This window comes from Accipiter gentilis, chromosome 7 (genome assembly GCF_929443795.1).
Source record: "Accipiter gentilis chromosome 7, bAccGen1.1, whole genome shotgun sequence".
In the NCBI taxonomy this organism is placed as follows: domain Eukaryota; kingdom Metazoa; phylum Chordata; class Aves; order Accipitriformes; family Accipitridae; genus Astur; species Astur gentilis.
Window position 1 is genome coordinate 1,618,246 of NC_064886.1, and position 16,595 is coordinate 1,634,840.

Consider the following 16,595-nt stretch of genomic DNA (forward strand, 5'->3'; position numbering starts at 1 on the left):
GGATTGGGATGCTGCAGCTGGCAGGGACAAGGGGACACGCTCCCCCTGCACATTTTTTGGGGGCTGGGCTCCCCCACAAGGAGCCAAACTGAGGGTACTGGGGTGGCCGTGGTGGCCGGGGCTGGGTCCCAGCCAGCGGCTGCCCCACCGGGTAGCATCGTCGTCCCCCGGGCACAGCAGGACGCAGAGGGCCCGTCCCTCCCCTTCGGAAAAGTGCTTTTCCCATCGGAAGGGCTCTGAATGTACTAGCGGCCAAGGGCTGGGCTTCGCACGGCCAAACGCGGCCCCGGCGCGGGGACGTGGGGACGCGGGGATGCGGGGATGTGGGGACAGGCCCCGGGCCGGTGGCAGGAGGCGCTGGCTCGCTCCTGGCACCAGAGTGGGCTGCGAGGGTTATTTATTGCCTCGGTGGAAAGCCCAGCATGCACTGAGCGCTCTGACCTGACTTTTAATAATGTTATTAATAATAATAATTAATAATAATTAATAACAAGATTTGTGGTAATATATATATATAGAATTCTATTTAAATATTTATTTTTTTATACTTCTTTTCCCCCTTTTTTTAAATAAACCAACAGAAATGGACTGTATTCCGCTCCTCTTTGCTGGATTCCCTTCGCGCTCACCCTCAAATACCTCTGCTTCTCCCCCGGAACACCCTCGGGGCTGTCCCAAAACCCCCTCAGGCATCACTGTGGGCTGGGGGTCACCGTCCCCTGTCCCCTTGCTCCTTCTTCCCTTCCAATCTCCTATGGGATGGCTAATTGCAAAGGCATTTTCCCTGGGGGATGCTTAAATCACACTCTCGGGCTGCTCAACAGCACTGGAAGGGCACGGGGACCATCAAGGAACGGGGAGCATCGTGGCGTGGGGACCATCACGGAGCGGGGAGCGTGGTGGGGCAAGGACCCCCGCTCTGGCAATGCCGGCAGTGCCTGGGGGTACGGGGAAACGCCGAAGCCGGCTGGGAAGAGGCAGAAGAAGGAGAGCGAGGGTGTGCAGGGGGAGCCAAATAAAGTTGCAGCCACTTCCCAGGCAGCCCTGGGAGAGGCTCGGCAAAGTTTCACCGGGGCCAAGACCACCTAAGGCTCCACCAGCGCCCCGGTCCTCCGTGAGTGTCTCGGATGGGGCCGTATTGGTTAACAAGAGGCTGATTATACAGGAGACGTTGGAGCAGGATGATGAAATTTTCCTCCTCCTCCAGAGCCCTTGGGCCTCCGGCCAAACCTCCCAGGCATGAGACAGCAAGCGGATGAGCTAAGATCCTGTGTGATCATCTCTCGTGTCTCGGAGGAGCCCTGACCAAAAAATCATCGCAAAAATTCAAAAGTGGCCCCCCCCAAAACCCCTCTTTCTCTGTCCCGCCGGGTCACGCTGCCCGGTTGTGTCCCCTGGCTCCTATGGGAGGTTTCACAGCATCGGTTTGCCCCCAAAACGGCATCGCTGTGAGCCGCCTTGTGCCGCCAGTGATGTCTTGTGCCATGCCAGCGGTGACGGCAGGGGGAGCGGTGCCCAGCTCCAGCCCAGCCCTGCCGTCCCTTCGTGGCGGGGACTGATCCCCAAAACGGCACCGGCTTCCCCGCTCCAGGGCGGAGACACCCGGGGACACCCCTGGATGCCATGGTGGGTCCCCAGCTGCCGTGTGGCTTTATTCCATCATCCCATCCTGCCACCGGGGAAGGGACCCTGGGTGTCCCCTGTGCCGCCGCCCTGGAGGGTGCCCAGGATTGCAGCCCATTTGCGGGGCCCATCTCCAGCCTGCCCCGTGAGATAAGGTGTCCTCAAACCGACACGAGCCCCTCCAAAACGCAGGGATGGGGCAGGGAGCAGCGGCAGCCTCGGAGGGGAAAGCACCATCCGTTTGGGACAGGCATCATGCAGCAGGGCCAGATCCTGCAACGCATGCTGGCACCGTGACGGCTGCTAAGGTCACCAAGGTCCCCGCAGCTGGGGACACCCGGGTGGCCCTGTGGCTATTGCTACTGGGCCATCGTATGGCCAACATCTCGTATGCTGGAAGTCCAGGGCTGGACATCCAGGCTGAGCCCGTCTGCGTGTAAATATCCACACCTCATCCCCGCCGGGGATGTGGCAGGTGCCCAGGGATGCCACCGACCCGTCTCCGGGGGCTCGAGGGGTGGCAGCGGCCGGGGGCTCAGGTCACGGTCAGCGGGGCCGGGAGCTGGGCTGGGGACAAGGTCCTGCGCAGCAAGCGCAGCAGCGAGGAGCTGTGCACATCTGGATTTCTCACGCTTGCGTTCAACGTCCCTCCTCAACCAGATGGCAAAAATAAATAAATAGAATAAATCAGAGCCTCCTGACATAAATTGGGAACTCACGCCCGGGCTCTGCGTTTCATGAGTCTCCCTGGAAGACAGTCAAACGCAGGCGAGGACAATGGGTTCACTTCTCCCCTGTGTCGGGTCATTCCCAGTTAAGGCTCATTAGCGGCGGGCGGGGGATTAACTCTTCCTTCCCTGGAAACACAGCTCCCACTGAAGCGTGGACAAGACCCTAAAATTCCAAAAAAAAACCCCCATCCTTCCCCCTTCCCCGGGGGTTTTGGGGTCGGGGCTGGAGGCGGCCCCCGGCTTGTGCCATCGCCCCGTCTCCTGCAAGCCAGGACGGGTCGCCCCACGCTCAGCAGACATCCCAAACTCGGGGGAGATGGAAAGGGCTTTCAATGACCTCAGCCAGCGGCCGATCCCACCCAGCCGGCGTTCGGGGGAAGCGGGCCAGCCCCGTGAGCCGGACCGTGAGCGCTGGGGATGAACCGGCGCTGCGGCTTACCCAGCGGGACCCCCGTTAGCGGTTCCCAAGGAACGGAGAAACTATTTTGGCTGGGGCGAGAGCCAGGGTTGGGGGCTCCGGGGAGCCATTCGTTGTGATGGGAGCGATGCCCGCACCCCGACAACGGAGCGGTCTGACCATCGGCTGCCTTCGGGGAGCGCGGTACGTGAGGAGCCGCTCCTGCCCGCGGTGAAGTCAGTGCCGCTGCCTGGGTGTGACTAACTGACCTCAGACCTTGGCCCCGCGGCGTGGATCATGTGCTAACTGACGCCGCGCGCAACCCGGCCGGACGGGTCCACGCCGCTGGCCCCGGGGCCACCGGCCAGACCAGACTTGCCGTCCGCGGGCTGCAGGTGCGGTGCTGGGGCACCAGCAGCTCCGCATCCCCCGCGGGGTGGGCGGCGGGTGCCCCGGTGCTGCATCCTTGGGGTGCTCCAGCCAGCACGAGCACCCCAGTCGGGGCTGACCCCACCGGCCCCCACTGGGGCCGTTTCCCTGAAAGATCCCAGCCGGAGCATCCCACCTTCCCCCGCGTCCACCCAGGCTGGGGTCGGACCCGTTGGTGCCCACCTCCCCATCGGGGAGGTCCTCCCAAGGCTCGATATTCGGGAGAAGCGTTGGGCCGGTCACCATTTCCCCGGCAGGCCCCCCGACCCCAAGCTGGGTCCCAGCGGGTCCCCGAGGAGGGGAACATCGCGTCCAAAGGGCCGGCCGGCAGCTCTTCCTCACCGTCTCAGGCTGGCTGCCGGCCCGAGCACGGAAAGAATTGCCGAGCCCATCTGAAACGCATTCGTCCCTGGGCACTGTTGCTGCAATAGCAGATGCTCCTGCGGGTCCCTAACCACATCACAGCTCAGCGGCGCGGGAACCGCACGTTCGCATGGGAAGAAACAGCCCTTGCCCCGAACGGCTCAAACTCCTAATTGGAGACCAACCGTAACAAATAAACAAGACAATGGGCTGGAGGCGAGATGAACGCAACCTCTGTCGCAGGACCCGGTTCTGAGAGTCGCCTCCGTGCCCGGCGGGGGACTTGGCACCGGCCGGCAAGAGCCAGGGGGAGGGCAGGGGCCGGATCCGGACCCCCCGGCAGAGCCGCTCGCCGTGTGACACCGCTGGAGCTCGGGGCTGGCTCGGGAGCTGGATGACACATCCTCAGTGGTCCCCCGAGACCCTTGTCGGCAGCTTTGCTAAGCAAGTGTTTAGTCTCACGGTGAGCGCGCTTGGAGCGGGGTCAAATCCAGCCCTGGCAGGGCTGCTGCAGAGGCCTCTCCTTGCCACAGCCCACTTTGGAGCCTGTTGGGGAACCCCCCTACGCCTTGCTCAGGGCTTAGGGGACCCTTCTCCATCACCTTCCGTCAAGGATGGGACATGCTGCCTCGTCTTTCGCCTGGGGGGGGGCCGGACCCGGGTATTTGACGGCGGGGGTTATCTCAGCACAGCTATCACCATCAAACCGAAAACAGGGAAACTTCCGCAGCTGCGGGTGCTCTCGCCACCGATGGAGGAGCCTCGATAAAGCACTCAGCATCCCGACCAGACCCCGATAAGACACGTAGCATGCAGAGCACCCAGACGGCAGGGTCAGGAAGGAAGCGAACGCCCCAGCTCTTCCATCCCCGCTCTGCTCAGGGTCTTACGCGACGTTGAGTCTCCCTTGCAAGACTGTGAGCCCAAAGCCCGAAATGCGGCAGGACCTCTGGGGCTGAAGCCATTTGAGGTGCATCTGCTTAACAAAGGCATTTCAGACGGCCTGAACCTACGTAGCCCCTGGCCGGGGAGGGTAAAAATCAGGGCCCAAGGAGAAGATTTCTTTTTCCCAAGGCAAGGGAGGGCACTTGGGGAAGAGGCAGAGGGCTGGCGGGGATGAAGAGTTGGGAACCGAGCCCCAAGCAGGCTCCCAGAGAAGTGGGCATCACTGGGAGAGACCTACCGGAATGGTGGGGATGGTGGGGAAGGACCAGCCCCAGGACCAAGCGGGAGCCACAACAGCTCCCTGGGGTCCCCAGAGCCAGGGTGGCACGGCACGGCCGAGTGGGCACATGCCACTGAAGCCCCCTGTGCCCCTCCTGCTGCCACAGCTTGCGGTCCCTGGCCCTGGAGAGCAAAGGGGGTTGTGCCATCTTTGGCTGCACATCAGCATGGCTCTGCGGGAAGATAAGCCCTTTGCCATCATTTTTCCTACCAAGACAGAAAAAAATTCAGAAAATTAGCAAAAGTAGTGGACATTCCTGCAGAAACAGAGAAAATGGAAAGCAGAGATTTCTTTCGCTGTTAAAAGGGAGATGGCAGAAGAGAACAGCCATGACTGAGACCAAATTTGCCCATCTCTGAAGTGTCCACCTGCTCTTTGCTCTCCCCAAGCTCTGCGACCTCCTGGGAGCGACAGCACCTCCAGCCCAATGGCACCGTGGCGAGAAAGAGAGATGCTACCAGCTAAAACTGGGGGGATGCCTGACCCTATAGCACCCTGCTCACTGCCTCCACTGTGTGCCACCTAACCCCAGCAGGACCCCACCGCTGTGGACCTCCAGCCCACGGCAGCAGCAGGGCAGCAGCTGAGCCCCCCATGGGCACCCTGCCATCCCCACCAAGCTCGGCTGCACCTCCCTCAACTGGGCGCTAAGCTCGCCGCAAGGATGCCAAGCATCTCCCCTGGCTTTAGCTGCATCTGAGATACATTTTAGGGCCAGAAGAGTTGACATGTTAATTTACTGCAACAAAATGAAGTGCATTGACAATGCTAACCCAGCACAGGTCACGCTCTCCTTTCCCCAGCAACTGGTTCTTTGAGTCTCGTTTCCTAAGAAAACAAGGTGTGCGTGCAAACCCGCCGGGCGAGCGTGTGCGCGCCTGCGGCTGCCAACCAAATTTGACTAAGGGCCCGAGGCTCCAGAGATAGGAGGTTCCTACACGTCTTGTGAAGACAGGAGCCGGAGAGGAGCAAGCCCCAAACGAGCCCCCACGGCAGCAGGGAAGCTGCAGCATGAACACAGCCTTTACCAGCCACCGGAGACTCTCCTCCTCCGCAGCCGGGGTGCCGCGAGGCACAAACCTGCCGAGAACGACACGCCTGACTCATTCGTCTGCTCCTAGAAAGATTTCTGCTTACTTTTTTTTCCTGGCCTGGCATTTCCCACATGGGCTCTGTGCATGGCTGTGGGGCAGGGAGGGCAGCGTTGGGTGGGTGAAGCCTGTCTCCTCCTGGCATCCATGGCGAGATGCCCGCCAGGCTCCAGGATGGGGCTTTCCACGTGGAAGATGCGGTCACCCCATCTTGGTGATGCCAAACATCCCACCTCGGTGCTGCTGTACGTCAGCCTTGTGTGGGGCAGCAGCGGCTCTCCCCGGTGCTTGTCACCCCGGCACCACCGGTTCCCATCACCCCGGCACCACCGGTCCCCAGGGCACCAGGAGCCACAGCCCCTTGAGGACCAGGTTTTACCATCCCCTGGGGGCAAAGTGAAAGGTTCTCTCCTTTTCTAACCCTGCTGCAATTAATATTAAAGCTTTTTTCACCCCTTCTAGCATGCCTGGGCAGAGGGGAGCAGTCTGGCTCTCAGTGCCGGCAGGGAGAGCTGCGCAGCTCCGACCCTGGGTGCATCCTCCTCGCATGCTCGCCTCGCAGCCAAGTCTGGGAGGAAACAAGCCCCAGCTGTGCCTCTTCGCAGCTACTGTGACCGGGCTTTTCCCCCAAAAGGTCTCGGACAAGCGGCGGGAGGGACCTGTCCCATCGCCCGGGAGCCGGGGCAGAACAAGCTGCGCTTCACGGCTCGGAGGTGCAAAGCGCAACAAGCTCCTCACTCCCCACGCCGAGCTGGCGGCATCGCTGTCCCACCGCGCCACAACCTGTTAAAAGCAAAGATAGCGCAGGTCCCGTCCCGCATCCCCGAGGCTGGTTTCGCACATGGGTCTGTTTACATCTCCCCATGGCGGCCCGCATCTGTGTTTATGTGTGTGTTTCCGTATGTGTGTGTGTGGCTCTGTGTGTGTGGCGGGGTTTCTGGGTGTGTATGGGTGTCTTTTCGCATCGGGCTTTCAGCTAACCTCTTAGAAAATGAAAACAAGCCTGGAAGCCTGGCAGCTGTTCCCCAAGCCCAGCTCCAGCACCGCTTCCAGACAGACAGTAACCGCAGGGCTGATGACCGAGCACACACGCTTCCCTTCAGGCCTTCTTAATTGCGCCGTCAGATATTCTGAAACAAAGGAAATTAAAGACTATACTGATAGCAATAAATATGTCACAGGAGCAATAAGAGGCAGTCGGCTCCCCGGGTGTCTGGGAACCGGCGGCAGCGGTAGCGGTGGGAGAAGGGGCTTGTGGAGCAGCCGGAGCTGTGGCCACGGGACCAGGCTTGGCTGGGACTCTGCCGAAAGTTGGGTGGGCATTGGCAGCGCCTCTGACCCCGGGAGAGGCCTGGGAGAGCTCCAGCACAGGCGCGGGCCAGCGATGGCCACGTTGGATTTCTCATGGAAACTTGCGTAGGATCTTGCCAGGTTCCAGGATATTTTTTTTTTTCCCTTGCCTTTGCCCAGATTTTCTCTAACCAGCTCCTCTGATTTCCTCCAGCTGCCTGCACGCGAGCGCTGCGCAGCAAACACCCGGAGCGAGCCGGCAGGAGAACTGCCGATGTTGTCCCAGCGGGCACACGGCCGGTGGCATCCAGCCGGAGGTAACCGCTGGGCACAGGTTTCGTTACCGGCACAGCCGGGGTGACGGCAAGGTGTTGGCGCAGGTTTAGGGACTGAGCTGGATGGGGACCACCAAAATGGTGCCGGAGGATGGGAAAGCGGTGGGAAGCAGGGCTGGCACCAGCAGGTTTCAAAGAACAGATGAGTGTGATCTGGCAGTGACCGCGGCAGCAGCCGGCAGGGCACGGGAACCCCTCTTCCCCCAGCCGCCAGCTCATGGGATGATTTGAACACTTCAAGAAAGCCCTGACCCAGCCGGCACGGGAAACACAGCCTGCCAGAAAGGATGGAAAAGCCCAGCGCTTGCTTAGCCTGGAAGAGGTGGGGTGGGAGTTGCAGGGGCTGTGGTGGAGCCAGGCAGAGCAATCTGTTATCCGTCAGCAGAGGGTGGGACGATAAACCCCGGGCTTCGACCAGTGAGAGACGTTTAGGGGAGTTTTTCCTACGGCCAGGCTGGGGATGCGCTGGGTTTGCTGCCTGTTGAAGAGCTCCAGGAAGAGGCAGGACGGGGATGCAAAGCAGGCAGCTCGCTCCCACGGAAGATCCGCTCGCCACAGCATCTTGGAGCATCGTTCCCCAATTCCACAGACTTTCTCCCACCCTCAACTTCCTGGCCGGGATGTGCAACCGGTTTGGTTGAGAGTGGACGGAGGCGACAGCCGCTCGGAGACGTTGAGGGCAAGGGTTGAATTCAGGCAGCAGAATGGGTTTGCTGGTCTAAATCCCTTCTGGAGCCAGAAGGTTTTTTTGGCTTCCTTACAGCAGTGTCCAGCCTATTGTGGGAAAGCACTGAGCACCGATCACCACTTTGCCTCCGCTAAAGGCAGTGTCACAAGGTTCGCAGAGAGGGGCTGGGGAACCAAGTCGTTTTTGGCTGAAAAACATCTTTTCATAACCACAGGGGAGTAGGGACCCAGCTGGGCAGAAAACACAGGCAGGGCAGTTCCCTAGAAATATCCAAACTCCTCCAAAAGATAACCTGAGGTAATAACTCTCCCCACCCAGCCCTCCCCAGCCCCATGTGCACCCGGCCGGCTGGCAGGATTCATCCCACTCTTATCTCCAAAATCCCCTCGCTCTCCTGACCCTGCTAGTCACCCCTTTTGGGACAATTTCTGCAAAGTTCCTTCGGGGCTGGTCCAAAAGGCACCAAGGCAGCTGGGGTGCCCCCAAAGACTTTTTGCTGATGGCCAAATTGCTGGGGCAGCATTGGAGGGCAAAGGCGCTGCAGCTTCCCTTCCCGGGAGCCGGAGGGGAAGGAAATGCGGCCGAGCCAGGGCTGGCAGTGGCCCGGGCCGCTGCCAGGAGCGGTTCAACACGCTGGCAGCCACTTCCTCTGCTCCGAATTGTGAAGCCGCTTCCTCAGGGCGCCGCAGGCAGCTGGCGGGGAGGAATGGGCCGCCGCACACGGGTGGGCGGTGGATGCTCCATCCCAGCCCAAAACACCCGGGCAGCGGTGACCTACCATCCACACCGGGACGTGTGGATGCCAGATGCAAGCGTGGCCCCGTGGTGGGGGGGTCAGCCCGCAGCCCTCAGTGCAATGTGCTGGGAGATATCCAGACCCGCTCGCGAGCTGGTGCTGGCACAGTTAACTTTCACACCCTGAGCCTGGTCTAGAGCACAGGATTTTGGTCTAACCATGAAGCATGTCAACATCGAGCAAGTGGCAACCCCGAAGAGCAGGGCAGGACGGAGGCGCCTTGTGCCTGGAGGAACCTGCTGTTCCCTGGAGCTCGGGCACCTCTCAGCCCTGAAGGGCGGTTGCTTTTGGGGAAAAGAGCGGAGGAGGCTGTTTGGTGCTGCCCACCCTTGATACAGGGACACAGCTGAGTGCCCGGGTCCATGAGGATGGCTCTCTCCCGGCAGCGTGCCACACCAGGGGAAGGATGGGAAGAGCAAGGCAGCTTTTCCTCTTTGACTCTGGATGGGAGACCACCGGGAAGCAGAGCAGCTTGGGTGAGGGGAAATCCAAGGTCCTCCTACCTCTTTGCAAGGTTGTTCATGCATTTATTTCCCTGGGTAGAACGTCTAGCCCAAAAGCCCAAGGGCACAGAGCCACCTCGCTCCCGACATACCAGGGAAGCCACGCCACTGCTGCCTGCCACAGGGCTGGACCCGCTCTGCCCCATCAATGGAGCAGGCTGCGGCCCCGCAGTCCCACACAGCCTGGTGTTTTCCATATTCCCCTTTGTCTTCCCCAGGTGAGTCCCTGAGATGGAACTTCCCACCAAGAACAGACTTGCCTTGCTTCCAGCAAAGGGGAATCTGCACCCTCGCTTTGCTCAAGAATTTGCTCTTACTCAGAAGGCATCAAGGCTTCTTTGTAACCTCCTGCCTACCAGGGGGGCAGCTGTCGTGGCTGGCCTCCCTCTTCCTCCCAGCCCACGCAGATGGGTTCAGTTCCTTGCAAAAAGCTGCCTGTTCATGTGTTTTCTTAGCAAAGGTATGTTCCTTGGCTGCGGGAACAGCAGCAAAAGAGCAGGTGGGCCGCCAAGAATGAAGAACGTTTTTCCCTCCTTCCTCGGCTTAAGTGTGTCAGCACAGCCCTCGCCGCATCCTGGAAGCAGAAGGCTGGACCCGGAGGAAATTTATCACCCTCCTTTGCCTGCCATCTTCTTCAGACGATGCTGGTAGATAAGGCTCAATAATCTGTCCCCCAAGTGCAGCGCAGCTCCCAAAGCGCCTCATGGGAGTGTCCTCCCACAAATTCTCCGCGAGACAGTTTTTTCAGCAGAAAACCGAGTTTCTGAGGAGTGGGAAATAGTCACTGAAAACACCCGAAGATGACCCAAAGCTCAGACCCCTGAATGAGTCCCATACATTTTCATTCCATCTTTGCTCTGCTGTTACATGTCAAACTGTCTTCTTGCCCACCTCGCCCCAGCCTCGCACCCACCCGATGATGATGCTCGCACAGGGACGGGCAGGCGCAGGGTGGCCCATACACACGCCCCGGGAATGCTATATACACTGCAGGATTTATGGGGATCAACTCTAATCTCCGGGATCACCAAACCCAAAGAAAGTGACTCTTTCTTTCTCAAAAGGCTGCAGAAATACTGCAGTCAGCAAAATTCTTGTCCTTCCTGCACCAGTAAGTGATGGCTAAACCTTATTTTAGATCAAAGGAAGACAGGAATGGCCAGATCAGACCTAAAGCCCATCCAGCCAGTCTCAGCCTCTGGCAGTAACTCACACCAGATGCTCCAGAGGAAGATGCAAAGCCTCCTCGGTGCGCAGATGCAAAATAATCTGCCCGTGCATGGCTTCTCATCATCCCATACAAGGGCACAGGAGCAAGTCCCCTGGCTCTGCTATTCAAGACCAACGTGATGTGGATGGGTATTCACACCAGCTCATTCATAGACCAACATTAGGGGGGGAACGTCCCTCTACAGATAACAGAGAAAGAGAGATGAAAGACTTCCCTCAGAGTGATTCAGAAGAAGAGTCCATCTCTGCTCTGAATCATCCTGGGAAAGAGCTGATCTCTCTTCATTGACCAAATACGGTGTTTAGGGCCTTTGGCCTTCAGCTAGATCCCTCAAACACCTCAAATTAGGGTGAATACACCATCAGAAAGGGTTTCAGCTTCAGCATCAATGAAACATCCCTCTATAGGGACCTCTCTTAGATGCCTCCCTCAAATATAAAATGTCACCAGAACACACAGCTAAGGTGCAGACCACAGGCGAAAGTGAGACGGGAACCAGCAAAGAGCTGAATTTAGCAAAAACTTCATTTCCCAAAGCCCTGCTTCACAAGGGTCTCTAATAATATTCCAGATTAACAAAGGAAACTCTTAACAGAAGTCCATGCAATATCAGATAAGCATCTGATGAGAGCACCTTGAAGAACTGAGACCTCCGCCACATCACTCCTGGCAGAGGTGTGTGACCTCAGGAGAGTCACTTCCAGTTTGAATTTAAGCTTCTCCCTCTTTATAGCGGGAATAAAGATGTTCAACCTCCTTTGCAAAGAACCTTGTGACCTGTGGATGAACTAAGTACCGACGCCTTAATGGAATTATTGTTGGAAAGCAGAGGAAATACCAGTTGCAAGACACTGAAAAATCCAAGTCTGCCCACGGGCAGCATTTCCTGCCACGGCGATGCATGCGAGGCTGACTACGACACAAGCAAAGCCCTCGTGACGTAACAAGGAGCTCTCAGCACACCACCGTGAGATCACAGCAAGTCTCAACAACAGCCACAACACTTCAGTCCAACACGGTTTCCTCAGCTCAAGAAACCCAAGCGGCAAGGCGCTTGTGGAGTGACTTCAAAGGCATCCTGACATCAGCAAACCCACCCTTCGCATTTCCACCGGCATGGCCGGCTGCGTTGCAGGTTCGTGGAGTTTCACACACTGTGCTCCAGGAGCAATTATCAAAGCACTTGAGTCATGAGAAGCCTCACTGACCGTTACTGAGTACTTCCTTTGTCCAACGTGGAAGGATGCCCAGGCAGAAATATCTGACTTTCACATCTAACTCTTTCCTAACAGAGCTTCTTACACAGCAAGCTCTGTTGCTGGGCTATAGGGAATTTTTGTCCCAGGCCTCTTGACGTGATCCTTTTCAGACAGAAAATCCTGACTCATGAAGCCGTGACGTTGAATATACTGCTGTGTAAGGCCTGATACAATTAGATACTTGGCATCAGCTTGCTCTTAATCCAGCCAAGGAGAATATATGCATTTTTGAGAACTGAATATTTTTATTTTCTACTTTTAAGCGACGGGCAGAGGAGGGAAGCCTTAGCAATGCCTTAGTAATGAGGGTCACCCAAATACAGTCAATGTCTCCCACTGGATAGTTAAATAAGTGAAATGGAAAAATAATGGTTTTCCCTTTTCCTTTGCAATCAGTGGCCAAATATGCTGATTCTCTTCCGGAATGAGCAGCTGCCAATTTCAGAGAAGAAAATCTCTTGTAGCCAAGTAGCTCAGCTCTTACATGCTCTAAAACAGCCTGGGAAAAGGAAAGCCGGCCAGCCAATCGGCTAAATAATTTCTGAAAATAAGTAGGTAATGGCCCTCTGAAACACCACCAACATGGCAAATTTACTTGCAAACTGACGTCTCTTTTAAAGCAGAAAATTGACACATCCGTGTCAAATCCTTCCTTGCACTTGGACCTACTTCACAGAAGCATTATGGGTTGACTGTGGGTCCGATTTCCAAGTCACCCAAAGCTTTCAAGCACACAAAGCTTCCCCAAACTTTGCGCAAGCAGCAAGCATCTTTGGATGAGCCCATCTGGCCTTATCTAAAATGTATAGAGATGCTGAGAGTGTTTGGGCTTTTTTTTTTTATATTCCTGCCCTAAAGCCTCAGGTTAAGCTCTCTTTGCCGTAATTTGAAAATAGAAAGTAAATGCTGTCAGGCAACTGGCCCACTTCTGTTTTTTACTTCAGTGTAATTCCACTGCATCGGCAGGGAAACCAGGTAACAGCCAAACAACCACAAGCCAGAGGAAATATTTGGTTGTGTACAGGCAACTACGCTTTGTCTAGATATCGTGCTTACCAATATCTTCCACGTGTCTGAAGTCTGCACTGATTCAGAATCTCTTTACCATGGAATAACACCAAGATTGTTTTGGGGGAGTTTTGCCGTGTGCTGTGCTACAGTCTCCTGCTCCTCTCGAAGCTGGTCTACGTGGAGGTCGGTGCCAAAACAAGAGGTCCTTGCTCCTTGCCCCACACACAGCTCCTGAGCCTGTTTTCACCATTCCCCTTGCACCACTATCAGCCCGTTGGCCATGGGGGGAGCCAGCTCAGGGAAAGGTTCTGGTTGAAAACTAACCCAACAAATAGGTAGGTGACCTAAGCTTTTAGGAGAATAGGTAATGCAGTGGTGGTCGTAAGCTACCTGTGCTGTCCCTTCCCAGCTCTCTGCTTAGGGGACACAGCTAGGAATCACCAAAGCCCAGCTGATGCCTGATCTTATGGCCTAGTAGGAATGATCAATGGCAAGTAATTGCCTCCAACAAACAAGTTCCGGTCTCCAATAAATGGGGGGGGGGGGGGGGGGGGGGGAGAAGATGCTGGGACTGGAGAGCTATAGAAGAGGACAGCTGGAGATATGTGACCAGAGCTCAGCAAAGGTCTCAGATGCCAGGGTGGAACAGCAGAGAGAAAAAAAATAACCTTTTTTTGCATGTAAGCAGAGCTCCTTCACACTGCATCTCACTATGCTGTTTTATTAATGCTGTGGAAGCATCTAGAAATGTCTGACAAGATCAAAGCCCTGTAATGGCATCATCTCCTGCAAGGGCTCATGAGATGTGGTTCCTGCCCCCAAAGGCCAGCGCTCTCTAGGGGGGAGAAGAGTGGAAGGGAAGAGTGGAAGTCCTTCAAGAAACCACTGAATGCCCCCACTGGGGCGTGCAGAGAGGTCTCCCGCATCCCAGTGCTGTGCCTCACCCACATGGGCATGCCGTTTCAATTTGCTGGTTAGATTGAACTTTTAAGAAAAAGTATTCAGGGACAAAAAGCAACTGTCCCCCTGGGTCTCCTGACAAGTCCCTGACCCGCGGCTGCATCTCTACCACCTGCTCGGGCTGACATTCACGGTTCTGAGGCTGGCAAAGGCTTGGGTAGATTCTAGCCAACTCAAAATGCCACTTTGTTTTCTAGAGACACCATTTTCCTGTGTTTTAGACAGTCTTACCCTCTGTTACTGAAAAAAGGTCTGTGTGTGATTCAAGGTCAATTTACTGCACAAAGGACTTGGTTTCCTGTTATCAAGCCTAGACTTTCATCAGAATAAACATCCCCTCACTGCACGTCCTGTAAAGAAATACAAGTAATATGAACAGAATATACCATGACATGCTCGTAAAAGAAACCGGTACGTTATATGTGCCTGCCACATCCCCCTTCTCCCACTGGTGAATGCTTTCTCAAAGTCCTCCAGGGCAGGTCTTGGGTGCTTTCTTGTAAATAGCAGCAACAGGCCTTGAACCTTCCTGAACTATGCTTAAGTGTATGTCTTCTCCATAACAGATCCCCTCCTTAAAAAGGTGTTAAATGCAGAGCTAAACCATTAGCTAATCAGACAAGAAAACATCAAGACACTTGCATGGGGAATTGTTAGCCTTCCAAAACAAACCATGCAAAGTAAATGGGGACAGCTGTATTATTTCTGTAACAACCAGACCATACCATCACTGTGTTGAATCCACAGATATTTTACAGCTAGAGTATCTTAATTCCTATTTTTCTAGCATAAAAACAACAAACTCCTCAGCAAGGTATTTAGAAGACGTCACAAGGTGGCCAATCGATTCTGCAGTAGAACAGTAGGTCATTGATGCTCCGGGAAATACCATACAGGCATGTCTGGCACACAGATACCCAGGGAGGCGTTTCCTATGGAAAACTCCTGTGAGGCTTTGGAATCTCAGCCTCCGCTTAAAGGAAAGATATACATGCCAACCTGACTTAAATTAGCCTTGGAAACTGCTTATGGAAAACGTGCCAGCTCAGATGCAAATCCCTCTTACTTACCTCGTGATGACAACAAAAGCCTGATGAAATTTTACTCATCCATTAACAAAAAAGACTTTGCCCAGTGACACACGTGGGTGGGATTCCAATAGGGTGACATTATGCTTTTGGCACGAGGATCTTGGCCCCCAAGAATGGCAACCCTGTGGCACGACAAATGCAGGCACTCCACTACAGCAGGCCACAACTACATACTTTACCTGCTGACTCAAGAGGAAGAATGCAGAACCTACAAAAATTAAAGTTCCAGCCAAAATCCTGAGATGGTAATCTCATGGAACAGTTCTTCAGGTAAAGATTTAAGATTAGAATTATACCTGTGAAAATACTAGCTGATTTCTAATCACATTTATAGCAATGTATATTCAAGGTATTTCAGTGGTATCACTTCAGAAATCCACTGGAGGAAAAAAATGATCACTTAGCTCATTTGGACAGTGTTACCAATATGATTTTTGTATTACCACCACAGATACAGGTTCCTCCATACTCCATCGAAATCAATGGCAAAACTCTAACTCTCCTGTTTTAAGTGTGGAAGAACCTTCATTTCTCCTCCTTCTGTGTTGTGTTTCATTTCTTCTCTCTGCTCTCCTTCCAAAACTGAAAGCAGCAGCTATCAGATCAGATGATTTCCTAGAGCGCACGAGGCAGTGGAAATCCCGAAAGAATCCTGTTTTCAGGTGAAAAATGAATGTTGACACCTGTCTGTAAGATTACTGTGCAGTACCAGGGGCTGGGGTTATTTTCTTGTTGAGGACAGTGTATTTAAGGATGTGGTTGAGACAATGCATTTTCCGTTTGACTTCAGTTTGACTTTCAGTTTGAAACAGAGATACTACTCTTCTCGTTAAACACTATCCCAGAAACAAGGAACGATTTTTAGAAGCACCACCAACCTGTTTGTGGCTCGGCAGGTTAAGGATATCCACATTATATCTATTAAAAAGCCTGTGGTCACAATAAACGAGAAAGGGTTCCCCTTCTTCACTAATTTTCTGAAAAACCCTGTGAAGCATTCACTTTCCCCTTACAGAATGTTCCCAATATTCTGGTTTTTAAAGGGGCTTGTAATCTTAATTGCTGTTCGTATCTTTGGGAGATCAAAGGGAGGATGTCTGTGATTCTTTGTATTACTCACTGTTACATTAGCACAAAGATCACCTATTCATTTATTTTGGTTTAAGAGGTAACAGTCTCCTTTCACTGCATGCACATAATTACTGTAAGCATTCAGGGGACTTGCCAAATGATGCATGGGGGGAGGAGGAGAATCTTTGAAGAAAATTGTTCAAACGTAATTTAGTTCACTAATTGGCAAGGGACCGTTACTAACGAATTGCTTCTGTTTTATGTCAGTAGTGAATCAGGTTGATGATGTGTAACATACATCAAGTCAGTTAATGAGTATTAACTAGAAATGCGACTGAAACACAAGAAAAAGGTTTTTTTACCTTTAGCTAGCCAAGCAGAATTGCTAATAAATAAAAAGGATATGTGTAAGTGGCTTATATGATTCCAATCTGCAGTGGAAAGACTTTTCTTAGAATCTGATGGTAACCACAAGTTTGTGGGAAAGAAAAATCAGACGCT